General features: G+C 42.9%; 1 protein-coding gene across 5 annotated transcripts in view; it reads right to left on the reverse strand.

The window, feature by feature from the left end:
- CCSER1 (coiled-coil serine rich protein 1) overlaps window positions 1-12,459 on the reverse strand; it is a 695,226-nt gene extending 682,767 nt beyond the window's left edge. For 3 of the 5 annotated variants that reach the window (XM_063336572.1, XM_063336576.1, XM_063336577.1), the window contains exon 1: window positions 10,961-11,166. The gene's annotated coding sequence lies outside the window, so the exon portion shown is untranslated. Of the gene's footprint in view, window positions 1-10,663; window positions 10,780-10,960; window positions 11,167-11,506 lie in introns of those variants that run through there. The other 2 variants (XM_063336575.1, XM_063336574.1) reach the window with 2 other exon arrangements.
- Window positions 12,460-13,479: the final 1,020 nt, after the last annotated feature.

The following is a 13,479-nucleotide window of genomic DNA, read 5'->3' on the forward strand; positions in this document are numbered from 1 at the left end:
GTTCAGCAAATGGTTTTACAGGCAATGCACACCTGTCTGACAGAGCAAACCAAGTTCATTTTACATATAAACATGCTCTTGAATAATCACTATAGTGCCCTGCCCAAACAGTTTTCTGAAATAACTAACCACATGAGGTTTTTGCTGTTGTTACTGTGCCAAACACTCACACCGCATCATTATTTTTCAGTACTCTCCTCAATATTTATTTTGTATGTTCTCCACCATAAACTGTGATCAGCTACAGTTCAGAAATGTAATACGCTTTCTAAATCTTAGCATAAAGACTGAAGGACCAAAACTTACTGTTCCATACGTCTGTTAAGCTTCTCTTGACACAAAGACTCCCTTTGCTTTATTTCTAAGCTCATTTTCTACTAGAGCAACAAACCACTTAAAACACTTTGGTAGGATTGCACACTATTTGAATACAAACATTTGGATTTTGTATTCACTACTAATTGGTAAGCAATTTGCTATTGCACAGAAAAACAGACGCCTGCATCTGAAGTTTTCTCCTACTTCTCTACTTTTAACACACCTTCTTAAACCAGAGAGACGCCGAATGGCAACAGAGCATTGTTTACTAGTTTCCCATCTTTGGCTGGCTATCTGTAACTGGGATCTTTCCTTCACTTACACTGTGGCCAGCCCAATATGTAATTCACTATGTTGGCATGTCTTCTGTTCTTTCAAGCACTTCAGTGCATTAGTTCAAAGCAAAACCAATTAATCTCCACCTTCTTGACAGCAGGGTTTGTTTGGGCTTTCCCCAGCCTTTTCTGACACCACACAACAAAAAAAGTCAAGTCTGGCCACCTTTGCTTCTGCTGACTGTTTTCGCTGACATCCAGCAAACCCGACTGACTTAAAAACACAATTAAATACCTGTTACCTTTTCAGTCAAAAGCTGAGTTTAACAAAAGCTCCATACCTGCACCATGTTAACTTGAGGACTTCAGGTAGGTAAGTATTAAAACCAAAAACAAATCTTCAAGTGGGTAAACAGATACAGCATATGGGCTTTAAAAAAAAACCCAACAAAATCAATTCTCATCAGGTAGGCGTCAGTCCAATGCCCTGAATGAGTTCTCCACCTTACACTTTTGGAAAAGGTGATATAAAAATAACCCAGCGGGAGAGAGGAAGAGCATTCAAAAAAAAAAAAAAAACACAGAACAAAAAAAAAAACCACACCCCACAACCAAGCAAAAACCAAAAAACTTAAGAAAACCCCTCAGGCTTTTTTCTCACATATCATTATGAGCACCAGATCTAACAAGGCCTAGTTACCTACAGATTTGCATGTTGTGGTTAGTTCATTTAAATGTCTAAGAAGCTCCCAGCAGCCATGACACATACAAGACTCTTCTCCTGGGTTGACTCTTTGATACTGATCATAGAATGAGCTCACCAGGCAGCTTTTCTCTCAGTCAGAGAATTTATAAGTCCCTTTCTCTACACCCTCCAATTTCTCAAAACTTATTACAATTTTAATTAAGTTTTAAGACTTCCATTCTTTTGACAAATATTGCTGAAAGCAACGAACAAGTTCCAAAATATCTAGTGCAGATTAATATAAAAACAATACATCAGTAGGATAGCAAGTATTGTTTCCATAGGAAATCAGGATAAGCTATTTTCACCCTACTGTGTTTTCACCTATCCTCTGAGCAACAGCGTTTACCAAAGGTTTGCAAGCTTCCTTTGTGACTTCCAGGACAGAAAACCAGTTTCAAGAGGAACGGAGAACCAACAACATGCCAAGGGAGAGGTGCTAAAGGCACTGTAGTTCAAAAACTATTGCATTGCCTGCCTACTCCATCATCCTTCTTTCACTTGGCCATCAGCAGTCACTGCTCAGCCTGACAAATACGAGGCCAAATAGGAGCTACAAGCAATAGGTGCATTTGGCTCCACTGAAGGAAGCAAGATTATAGCACTAGCTGAGGCTCTAGACCCATAAGCGCACATTTGTAAACAGCTTTTAATTCCTTCATTATTTATTCCCAAAAAAATCTCCACGGATTTGATATAGTAACTGGTTTTACTATCTAAATTAGAAAGAAATAGTGGTTTCTAAAAACTAGTAACAAAAACCTGGGCAACAAGACGAGTCCAAACCCCTGTATCTCTGTTGTTTTTTTTTTAATTGGCAGGGGTGGGCCATCTTCACTGTCCTTTCAAAATCCTTGATTTGAAACAGTTGTTCAGTTCCTCACAGTTCCTCACCAATAGCTCTCATGCCTCTCTCAAGCTGTTCTGTGTCATGTCAAGTCTTGTGTTATTTTAACTGTACAAACTCTTTATGACAAGAACTTGGTCTATATTTAGAAAATGCTGCATAAAGAGATAGTGCTGTGTAAGTGTTTTATGATTTCTCTGGTGTTCACAGCATTTTGGAAGTCACACACATTGTCCTGGGCAATGCAAACTGTAAGGAAAAAAGAATCATTAATGTGAGTAGAGAATTGCTTCCTTTACACATACTTTTCTTCCCTTGACCATTTTTAAACCATATAGAATCCCAGTAAAATAGCTCCGCTGCGGGATCCCAATTAAATTCAAATGATAGCATGAGAAAATAGAGAGACTCTCAAATTCTCACACCCTTTTTCAATAGTAATTCTTGCTTACCTTCTTCAATGAATAGCATCATCCGAGCCGCCTTAAACTAAGGCTACAAATAACTAATGTATTACTAATATACATTTTTCAGAAACATCTTGTCCACGACATATTAAAATCCTTAAAACTAGGATGAGCAGTAGTTTTTTGTTTTGTTATTTTCTCCCCACCTCTTCCCCACCCTGGTTATTAAGTATTTAGAGATCCGAGAGCAGATTTTAAAAGCTGTGCATTTACTTTTGGATTTCATTGTACTAGAGCAAGCACATGAAACAAATCCCTTTTTTTTTTCAGCCATTCACTATTTCACATCTAGAACAGAGCAAAGCTTGCAAATGAAAGCACCAAAGCTTACCTTCTGACTTTCACAAAGAATATTTGTATTATATATGTATGTATGCAGTATTTACCCCAGAAAATTGATCCCTACGGTGTCTAGGGAATATTATGTATCCCTGCAAGCAACTCACAGGATGGGTTCGCTAAAAACTTCATTCAAGTCTTATTAATGCCCTAGTCTTCTTCATCTGCTAACACTCTTATTTTGAAACTATTCTAGGTATAAATTATATGCATCTCTTGACAAAGATCAGATGCATAATCAAATAATTAGACCTTTAGCTATACCACATAAGGTGGCTGTTTGAATGCTCTTAACTCACATCAAACACTAAATGAAAAAAGTTCAAGCTAACTTTTCTGTACATTAAAAATACACTCAAGTGTAGCAGAGCTGCAGATTTGACAGTATAAAACAGTCTTGTAGCTCCTGGCTCTGATTTCTGCCTGTTAAAAGTTTAATCTATAACAAAACGTATCATTAACAGACAATTGTATGTTACTCCCTTATTAAAGGCCGTGAGCAAGTACTGAAAACTGGTGTGAAATTTGCTGAGACCCTGCCACAGACAGTCAGCCACCAAAAACATATTTGGCCAAGATCAGGATGTTAAGATGAGGGCTTAGGGAGGACAGAGATTACCTTGTGACTAATGTGACTAATCCCCGAATTTCTTCTAACAGCCTTTTTGTGGCAGAGTAGAACAAAGGCACAGAGCTGACAGAACATAACAGCTGATTTTTCTTTCATTTCCCACCAACTCTCCTCTACATCTTTTTCTTCCCCCACCTCGGCAGATGCCCCAGAGTTTACCAGCTATAAAATAAAGAGTAGCAGATAAAAAGAAACCATTCGTGGTGTCAACTCTTAAGAGCTGGCAAACTAGTTTCTCTCTATTCCTTTTATTTCCCCTCATCTATCCCATATCCGTGTTTTCTGCAACTCTCTTCTCAATTTTATTTTGAAATATAGTTTTCCCAAATCTTTTATTTTTCCTTCTACTTTCCCATTACTCATCAACTTCTGAATATTTAAATCCAGGCAATCGTTTTAACATCCCTGGTCTTTTCAATCTCTGCTCCAGATGGCCTTTGGAAAAACTCTAAATGCCTTGTTTCCCACCTGGTATTGTGCCCTTGCATAATTACCCTTACTATAGAATACGTGCCTATAGGTACAGAAGAGTTTATTTTCACACACACTGAACTTAGACTAATTGTGTCTGTAGTAGCTTGACTGTTCTGAAATTCCTATTCTTCTAGACTCTCAACTCAATGTAAGAAAAATTTTAGTAACCTAATTTTTAGAGGTACTAAGAATTCAGTGATGTAACAAAAAACCATCCAAAAAAAGTACATGCACAGTAACTTTTGAAATTCAGTCCTTGACAAAAATAAATGCTGTACAAAGCAAACTACCAGACACTAAAAGTATTATTTAAGGTTATAATCAAGGCCTCATTAAAATCAGTAGCAGTTTTGCCACTGGCTTAACAGAGCCAACATTTCTTAGAGCTTATCGCTGCTACTTTAAAAAAATGGGTTCAAAACACTAACAAATTAAGATGCTTGAGTCTTCTTCCCACAGTATAATCACTGCACTAACTATAGCTACAAAACACTAGAGAATTCACACAAAACATAACCACATTATTTTGCCGCTCGCAGTGAGGGGAGAGCCTGCTGTCACCTTTGCACACCACATTCTTTATACCACACCTACTTTTACATTGGGAAACGGCAAAGCCAAAAAAGAACAGAAGATACCCACACGGTTCTCCCACCCCAGGATGCCTGGCGGCTCATTAACCTCTAACAGAAGGAAGGTACATGGAGCAATTAGATTGCCTTTGCAGAGTGCCTCTGGAAGACATACGGGTGTGCTTTCACATACTACATGGGTTTTTTTCCAAATAGCCAAGTGGTCATGCAACAAGAAACTACACCACAACGTTTGCACTTCTGTATGCATATCGAAACTAATGTTTGCATTACACGATATCAATCTGCAAATGCTATTTGCTACAGGCGCTGTGTATCCCAACAGTACTTGTTTTAAATATCAAGAAATATTAAAAATGTAATATGTATTGGTATTTTATTATCTAGAGCGACTTTCTCATTTTAAGCACGGTTGATACCTTGCACTCACAGCTGAAGGCATGATCTGCTCTCAAGGTATTTGAGAGGTCTGTGAGTCTGAGAGAATGTACATCAACTTGCAGCATCACTTTACTTTAAATAAGTATGGGGAAAGCCATATCCTTTTCCCTATCACTATTTTCCACCAGTCACCTCCCTTCAGCAATAAGAAAAAAAGATATTAATATATCATTGGAAGAATTTTATTACCAAAGCAGTTCATTAATATTTACGAATACTGCAAATGAAGTTAGCTTGTTAGCACTTTCATCCTTTCAATATATAGATTAAGTTCTTATTTAAAGCTTCCGTGTTAACAGCAAAATAAACACTATTTTTCTTGCACAGACTAAAGTAGTAAGCATAGTGGCAATTAATAAAGAAAATGAAAGGCAATCTTGTTTTTTGGCAGGACTGTTACTCTATTTCCACAATATGTTCAGCTGGTCATCAAGAATCCACCCTGCATATTTTAAAGTTGTAAAACCTATTAAAACAGTCACTAAGGCTTCCACTCAAACCAGTACCAGCTCTGCCACTGGCCTAAATGGCCAAAAACTTCTCCAAGAATCGATAGCAAAACTTCAGTCTTCTCTTCCTCTCTTCTCACCAGTCATAATAGTAAAAAGTGAATACAGAACACTTTAAACAAATGAATAAACGAGTTGGGACTGTTCAGAAATATACCCCCAGTGTAGTCACGGCACTAAATATAGCTAGAAGACACTGAAGAATTTGGAGCTACTACCTAGTACGCAGAACAAAGCACAAAAATGCTGGTGTATTTAGTTACTGGCAGAGGGGGGAGAAGCTGCCATTAGCAGCTTAGCACAGCCCTCCTACCACATTTTGGCTGTACTGGGTGATTCCATCTTTCTCTGGGTCTGAGATTTTGCCGGCATGGCTAACAATGACAGGTTAACATCATTGGAACAATGACATTTTCACAGGTGTCATTGCTTCACAGGTTCTGCTTCAAATGACAAGGTTCAGACTATATCACAAGCAACATACAGATGAGGAACCTGTTGAATACTTCTGCACTCTCACCAGATCAGAATCTCCCTGTACTATACAAAAATCAGTAAATCACTTGAGAGCTGCTATTTTCACATTAAAACATTTTAAGAGATCACATCAAGATGGCACATCAAAGAAGAAGCAGAGAAAGAGGCCCAAAAATAAGAGTGAAAGAAGCAAACACAGAGAAGAAAGCCAGAGCTAGAAATGCACTAGAACCAATATATTTTCAGAAGCAATGATTTACACTAATCAAAATGCATAGGCAAAGAACATTTTTTTAAAGTTTCCTACAAGTCTGTCACAACTGGTTCTTCACACTGGAAGACAGCTGTGACCCTCAGAAGCATTAATGACTGAGCTGAATCTCAAATTCCTGATATGCTAGAGCATTATAAAAAATTAAGTGGCATTTCCTTAAATAATGTAAAAGTGTCATTACATTCTAGGAGCGCTGAACTGCTTTCTCTCATACTTAACAATAAAACTAAATCCAGGAAAAGCTTTTTCTCCTAGGCTGAAAAAAATAATCCGCTAGTAATTAGTCTTTAGAGAAAAAAATGCTGCATAACTTTACACCCAAATTCTGCAACTGGATCTGTAGGAAGTTTCCACATCTATTACAAATTATCAAAGAAAACTGCAGTAACACAGTTAAGTCATTAAGATAAGACTGTGGGACTTGGGATGCATATTCCAGTTCAACGGTCTGTCTCTATGACAAAACAACTATGTGACTTCAACACAATCACTGCTTCAATTTCCCCATCTACGAGGAAAATAATTACACATTCATACCTTAAAACCCACAGGGCCTTTCACAGCAGTAACAAGAGCAAAAAAATAGTACCATCTATAGTCAACTTCAAACATTTAGATACAAAACCGTCATCATTCAGATCTTGTATTACACTTCAACAGTGTATTTGGGGTTTTGGTGTTTGGGGTTTTTTTTTCTTACGTTTTCATGCAGAATTACAAAACACATGCAACAGACTAAAATACACATTTTAAAAATTTTTTTATTTTTCCAAATCCAGGACTTTTCTGCTTTTACTTACTTCCTGCATGTAGTTTCTTTTCCCTTACACTATCATTGTATTTTATTATAAAACAACTATCCTGTACAGGACAGATCACATTTCAGGTAAAAGCAGTAGGCTTTGTAAGAAACATTAACATTTTGTTGCCATACAATGGAGAAATGATACTACAGCCTTCAGTCACAGAACGTGTGAGTTTACGTTATCTAAGCAATACGCTCTGCCGTGCAGTGAGAACAAGCCAAAAAGCAGCAAGTACAAGTAGCCACATGTTTAACTAGTGAACAGCTACACAGGTTTAATATAGTTGCATGTAAGATATATGGCAGCACCTTCCATAATCTCAAAGTTAAAGGCCCTTGCTGAAGCATAGGAATACACATGAAACGTCACAAACACAAACCACGCTACACATTTTAACTGCTTACAATTTCTGTATTTTACATGCCATCTCACACAGCCAGCACATTCAATAGCTAAAGTCTAATACAAAAGTGTATTTGCTTTATCAAGGTAACCCAGTTTACTGTCATTGCAGAAAACCAACCAAATAAATGCAGTAATGAGAAAAAACCTGATGAAGCTGCATAGTTATTTCTCAGGAAACAAACCCAGCCCCTACTTGCCATTATTTATGTACACATTTCATTTCCCCCTCCTCCCCATGAAGAGCCCCTCCAATTGCAGCAGAACTACTCACAAGGGGAAGACCTGAGGCCCTGAATCTCGTAACAAGCAGTAACTTCTGCAAGATAGAGAATATAGTTCAGTTCTTTCCCCTAACAAGCTGGTAGTTATTCCAAAAATAAAGCACGCACTGCTTATTGATTTGACTTAAAGCGCCTATAAGCTATCTTTTCCAGTAATACTTTCACTGACAAACAAATGCTGTTTCACCTCATGCTTTACTTGTATTAATCGACCTCAGAAAAACAACTGTAAAGGTTTCATTTGTTACCTTGCCTCAAAGGTCCATAACCCCTAATAAATGCACAGCCTCTTTATATTAGGACACCTCCAGAAGTACAACGAAAACAATCCAGGAACCTAAACTCCATGAAAATGTCATGTCTTCAGAATGTGCAGATTTTTGTTTTTCCAAATCTACCATTAAGCTTATTTTGGCAAAATACTTTTCTCAGTGACTTGTATCTGCATAATTCCCAACAACGCATAAAAACCATACGTTGACTTATGCAATTCTGACCTCCCAACTACTCCAGGCTAATCCAACAAAGCCATAGCATCTTCCATGAACCTTCATGGAAGAGTAGGATTTTGTCTAGATGGAGCAACATTTCTACATTTCTCTTGCAATTTATAAAACACTCCATCTAGCAAACAAAAACATTACCAAGTTTATTTTAAATTGTTCACCGTCCAGCTATCAACTACAAAGGCTTATATGAGGCATTAGGCTTGCATCGGGAAGGAGAAGTTCAACCACACACATACAGCTTACGCAGCATGAGAGATCATGTTCTCACACAACCATATGCTTAGACCTGAGGATACAAGATGCTATTTCAGCATCTTCTGTGACTAACAGACTTAAATACCAAACGCTATCTCTTGTAGGGTAGGTACGTACCCTACATACTGTTCCAGGTCCTCCTCCTGGTACAGCTCCCTGTGTCTATCCTGCTACTCAGGCCTGTATCAAGCTCTCCAGAAGGCAGGCCTTGCTCAAGCCAACGTGTACCAGCTATTCCAAAAAGCCCTGCCAGGAGCTACAGCTAGGGATACAGGACTTCACCGTGTGGGCTGACAGACAACCTTCCCACTGAACTAAATTCCCCCACGAAACCACCCGAGAGCACTCAGTATCCCTCCAAGACAAACTGGGGAAGTTCTTCAAACCACAGGGACCACAGCACTCCAGACTCCAGGGGGTAAAGGAACCCCAATTTGCAGAAAGTATCCCGTTTGTATGACACACTTCCAACAGACCCTGTGCAGCCACGTATTACCTTTCTCCTGAAACAGTGCTGCCTGTTTAGGGTATGAGCTCTGTTTGGGATGCTAGAAATGAATAACAGCTTCAGGGTGAAAAGTCTCATCATCGTATCTCTAAGGGGCCTTTCTAAGGCTAGTTCTTCCTCTGGGTTATTCCAGGACTGAGTCAGCCCTTCCCATTTCCATTTCTGAGAAAACATTCTTGGAATATTTTTTACTGTTTCTGCAACAATTCTCTGTCCTCAAAAATCGTGGCTAAATCAAGCCACTGCAGAGATGATCCCCAACGCAAAAATTTTTTTATGTACTATTACTACTTTTAGCTACACAAATACAAATATTGCTGTCCTTTACATCAACTGCAGTTATACTACAGAGACACATACAATGAGGAGTTGTAAAGAGGACAAGAAGCCTCCTTGAATGATTAGGTGCGATGTCTTTACTATCTAAGCTTTTCCAGTTCATTAATATTTCACTTCTATATATTCCTCAGCTGCTTTTACAACATGTTCCTTTCTCTCCTTCTTAAGTATGAGCAAAGAGAATTGTTTGAAGTAACTAGTAGACCTTGCCTCACATCCCCACCTCCATGCCCCTGGAGAGTTTAGCACTTCAAGTGCAATATATGCTAGATAGAAAAACACATCTGGCACAGAAAAGGATAAGAGGGGATTCTGAGTCTCCCTTCTAGTTTCATTCAACTATAAAGGTGCACAATAAGAAAACAAAGTGTACTGCAGTTTCTCTTTATGCCAAGACACTTAGTGCTGTCAATCTCAAAGGCAAGACAGAGACATAAAGCTGTGGGGTGTTCCCTTCTCTGTGGAAAAGCAGAACTACCCTGTCCCTTTACAAGACAACTCGCCCCAACTTTCTTTTCCTTGCCAAAAGTGAACACTACCCTCTTTCAGGCCGGAGAAGCAACACCAAAACTATCTAGAGAAAACACGGGATTTCCACAAACCTCTTCCAGAGTGAGCACAACCATCACCATCTGCTTCACCTTGAAAGCGTGCCTTGCGTTTTTAAACAACACAGGCAGCATCCTCCAGCTCCCGCCTCCAAATCCAAGCCCACGGCAAAGGCCACGCACCACCACCAGTGCCCCGGCCCTACCCATTCCCGCGGCTGAAACCCCCTCTCTCTCCCTGTCACCCCCACAGGTAACAGCAGATCGCTTGAAAACCACAGGGGCAGGGGAAGAAAATAAAGAAGAAATGCCAAAAACAGACAAAAAAAGGATCTGATCTTCCTCCCCTTCACCTGCAGCAGCAAGGCCGGAGCTGACCCCCGGAGCGGGGCGCAGCCGCCGCGGCACCGGCTCCCCACGCCGTGCCCCACCGCAGGCCGGGCCCGGCGGGCCCCGCACCGCCCCGGGCCTCCCCCTCCAGCCCCGCGGCCCCAGCCCCGGCCTGGCCACCGGGTGACACCTGCGGGCACCGAGCCCCTGCCCGCCCCACCACAAAGCCGGTGTCGTCGTCCCCCGCCCCGCCACCCGCTCCCCGGCCGCCCTCGCTAATCTCCGCCGTTACCGGGGATCAGCGCGGAGCTGCGGCACCGGCAGCCCCGATCCTTCGCCGCTGCCACCGCCGCGCCGCGGGTCGGCGCAGGGCGGCCGGGAGCCGCCGCCCCGCCGGCGGGGAAGGCGAGGCCAGGCAAGGCGGAGGGGCCGCCCGCATCACCTCAGCACCTGGGTGGCGGGAAGCGAGGCGGCCCCCACCGCCACCGCCCCCCACCCCCGCGGCACCCGCACGCCGGCGGCGCCCCGCGGCCTGTGCCGGCTGCTCTCCCCCGCAGTACCCCGGTACCGCCCGGGGGAGACGCGTTACCTGCCCGGGCTCCTCCAGCGCCCGGGGCGCTCGCCGTCCGCCGGCGGGGGCTAGCGACCCTCCCGGCCCCGCGCTGCGTGGGTGGGTGGTTTCCCGCGTCCCCCTCTCCGCCCCGTTGCGGGGTGAATAATCCGTCCGGAGCGGCGGCACCCCGGTGGGTCAGTCCGTCATGTTGCGGCCGGGTGCGTGTGTGTGTGTGCGCGGCGGGCGGATTGGCGGCGTGTGGGGAGGGCGGGAGGCGGGGGCGGGCCGGGGCGGCGCTTCCGCGCCTGTGCCGGTGCGGTGCGGGGCGGCCCCGCCGCCTCTGTGGTGGTGAGCGTGTCCCTGCGCGCGGCGTGGGCCGCCTGTGTGCACGCGTGTCCCTGTCCCCCCGCCGCCTTGCCACCTGCCGGCGCTGCCCCCGGCGAGGCGGGGGACGGGGGGCCACGGCCCGCCGGGCTCAGCGCCAGGGCGGGGGCGGCGGAGCGAACACGGGTGGGTGGGTGGGGGGAAAGTCCGAGTGTCCCCGTGAGGGATTGAGCGCCGCTCCGGTGCGTTTGCACTCACCATCTGCTGGAGGATTTGTATTTAATTCCTTTTTTCTCCCCTTTCCCGTAGGGCGGCGGAGCCGTCTGATTTCACTTCCTCATCCTCTCCTCAGATGCGTGTTTTGTCATTATTTTCCAGTGGCTCCATCGGCATCCCGGCGCGTTGCCCGTCCTGGGAAGGGAGGGAGGAAGCGGCGTTTAGCAGCAGCCTCCGCACCAAAGGCGGTCCTCGTCTGCGCCTTTCTAACAGCAGGAATGAGTCCCCTGGAATATTGGGTCAGGGCAGAGGTCAATTACGTGGTACTTAAATGTAATAAATTAAGTTCCCTATTCAACTGAGAAAGGGAAAAGTAAAACAGAGGAATAACCACATTCTCTGCAACTAATACTTAAGGAACATGACTGAGTTTTCATTCTATGTTTTTTTCTTGACAATTTATATGGGATCCTTCCTGCAACACATACCAAAGTGAACTATCTTGCCTCTGTAAGGACATCACTTGAGGAAAATGAGTGAAGATTCACAAGTGACAGACTGTAGAGACATGCCTTGTCCCCTCATATGACAAAAAAAAAATAACATGCATAACTCCATGCACTGAAGAAATACATAGACTTTGCGGGCTTAAGTCTCTGTAGGAACAAAGTGTGTTCTTCATTCTGTACCATCATTGCTCATCCCGAAAATGAGGGGGCCAAAGAAATTTTAACTATTAGGCTTATACAGAGTAACAGAGAATGGGGTCAGTGAGAGTTTTGAAAAATTTTGACTAAAACGCATTTCCACAAAATACAGCTACAACATAACAGCAACAGTGAGGTTCTGCAGAATTTCTGCATAAGAATTGTGTGAGAGTGCAGAAGCAGTTGTGTGTGTCAGGTTCGGTATGAAAGTGCCAGGAAACTGAATGCTTGTAAATACATCTTTGCGGATGCTAAACTTCCAAACAAGTGAGTTCACCGTATCTAATTATGTTTATATATAACTCTGTCAATCTGTTCAACATGTTCACAAGACTGTTCTATGAAATGTAATATACCAAACCTAAAGATGTTTCTGTTTCTTCTTGGGCCAGATAATAAACGTAAACCAGATAAATATTCTACAGCCACAGAGGAAAGTTTGATGTATACAGCACATGACAGTACCACAATGATGCTACAGATTTTTAGTAACCCATCATCAAAAAGTAAAAAGGTAAAAGATGTCACGTGAGAGCACCTGAAGAGTACATGTTTGTTACCGTAAGTACCTACCTTCACAATTCAGGAATTTCAAACAAGAGTATGTCATAACCAGATCATTTTACTGAGCGCTCGTTCACAACCCAGCAAAGTGTTAAAAGCATGTACTCAACTCTGTGCGCATGAGTTGGCTCAATGACGAGTAGGGTATTTGCCATAACTAAAATTATGGGTCTGCTTAGCCACTTTATTAAGCCCAGACAGCCTTGATGTTTGAGGCAGAGGAATCCATGTTTGGCTGAATCAGGGTTTTCCTAGGAGTCTTGCATGATTTTAGAACTCCAACTCTCACCCACTCCTCCTTTTCCCTTGTATTCAGCAGAAGATTCCCAGAGCCTCCTAATGGTTAACTCCAACTCTCTGGTACATTTCTATAAGCTCTCCTGCCTGCCATTGCCCCGAACGGTGAGCCCCTGTGATTAAGCAGCGCTTCCAGGCATGCTCACAAGAGATGCTTCCAGTGAAGCCCGCCAGACTTTGATCAGCCCAGTGACACAGGCAGATGAACAGTGAGCAGCTGCAGGTTGTACAGAATAATGGCAGCTTTTCCAACACTAAATCACGTTTTAATGAACTGGGGGGGGGGAAGCCCCAAACATTGCAATAAGCTTAAGCATCAAGCAATACCTGTTTTGAAGTAAGTTTGCTAACGGACACCCCAGTAGATAGCTATGGGAGGAGGAACGCTTCTGGCCATCACACCCTGGACCTGTCCAAGCACATGTAACCTGATTCTCTTCTCATACC

Source organism: Chroicocephalus ridibundus, chromosome 5 (genome assembly GCF_963924245.1).
Source record: "Chroicocephalus ridibundus chromosome 5, bChrRid1.1, whole genome shotgun sequence".
Taxonomy (NCBI): domain Eukaryota; kingdom Metazoa; phylum Chordata; class Aves; order Charadriiformes; family Laridae; genus Chroicocephalus; species Chroicocephalus ridibundus.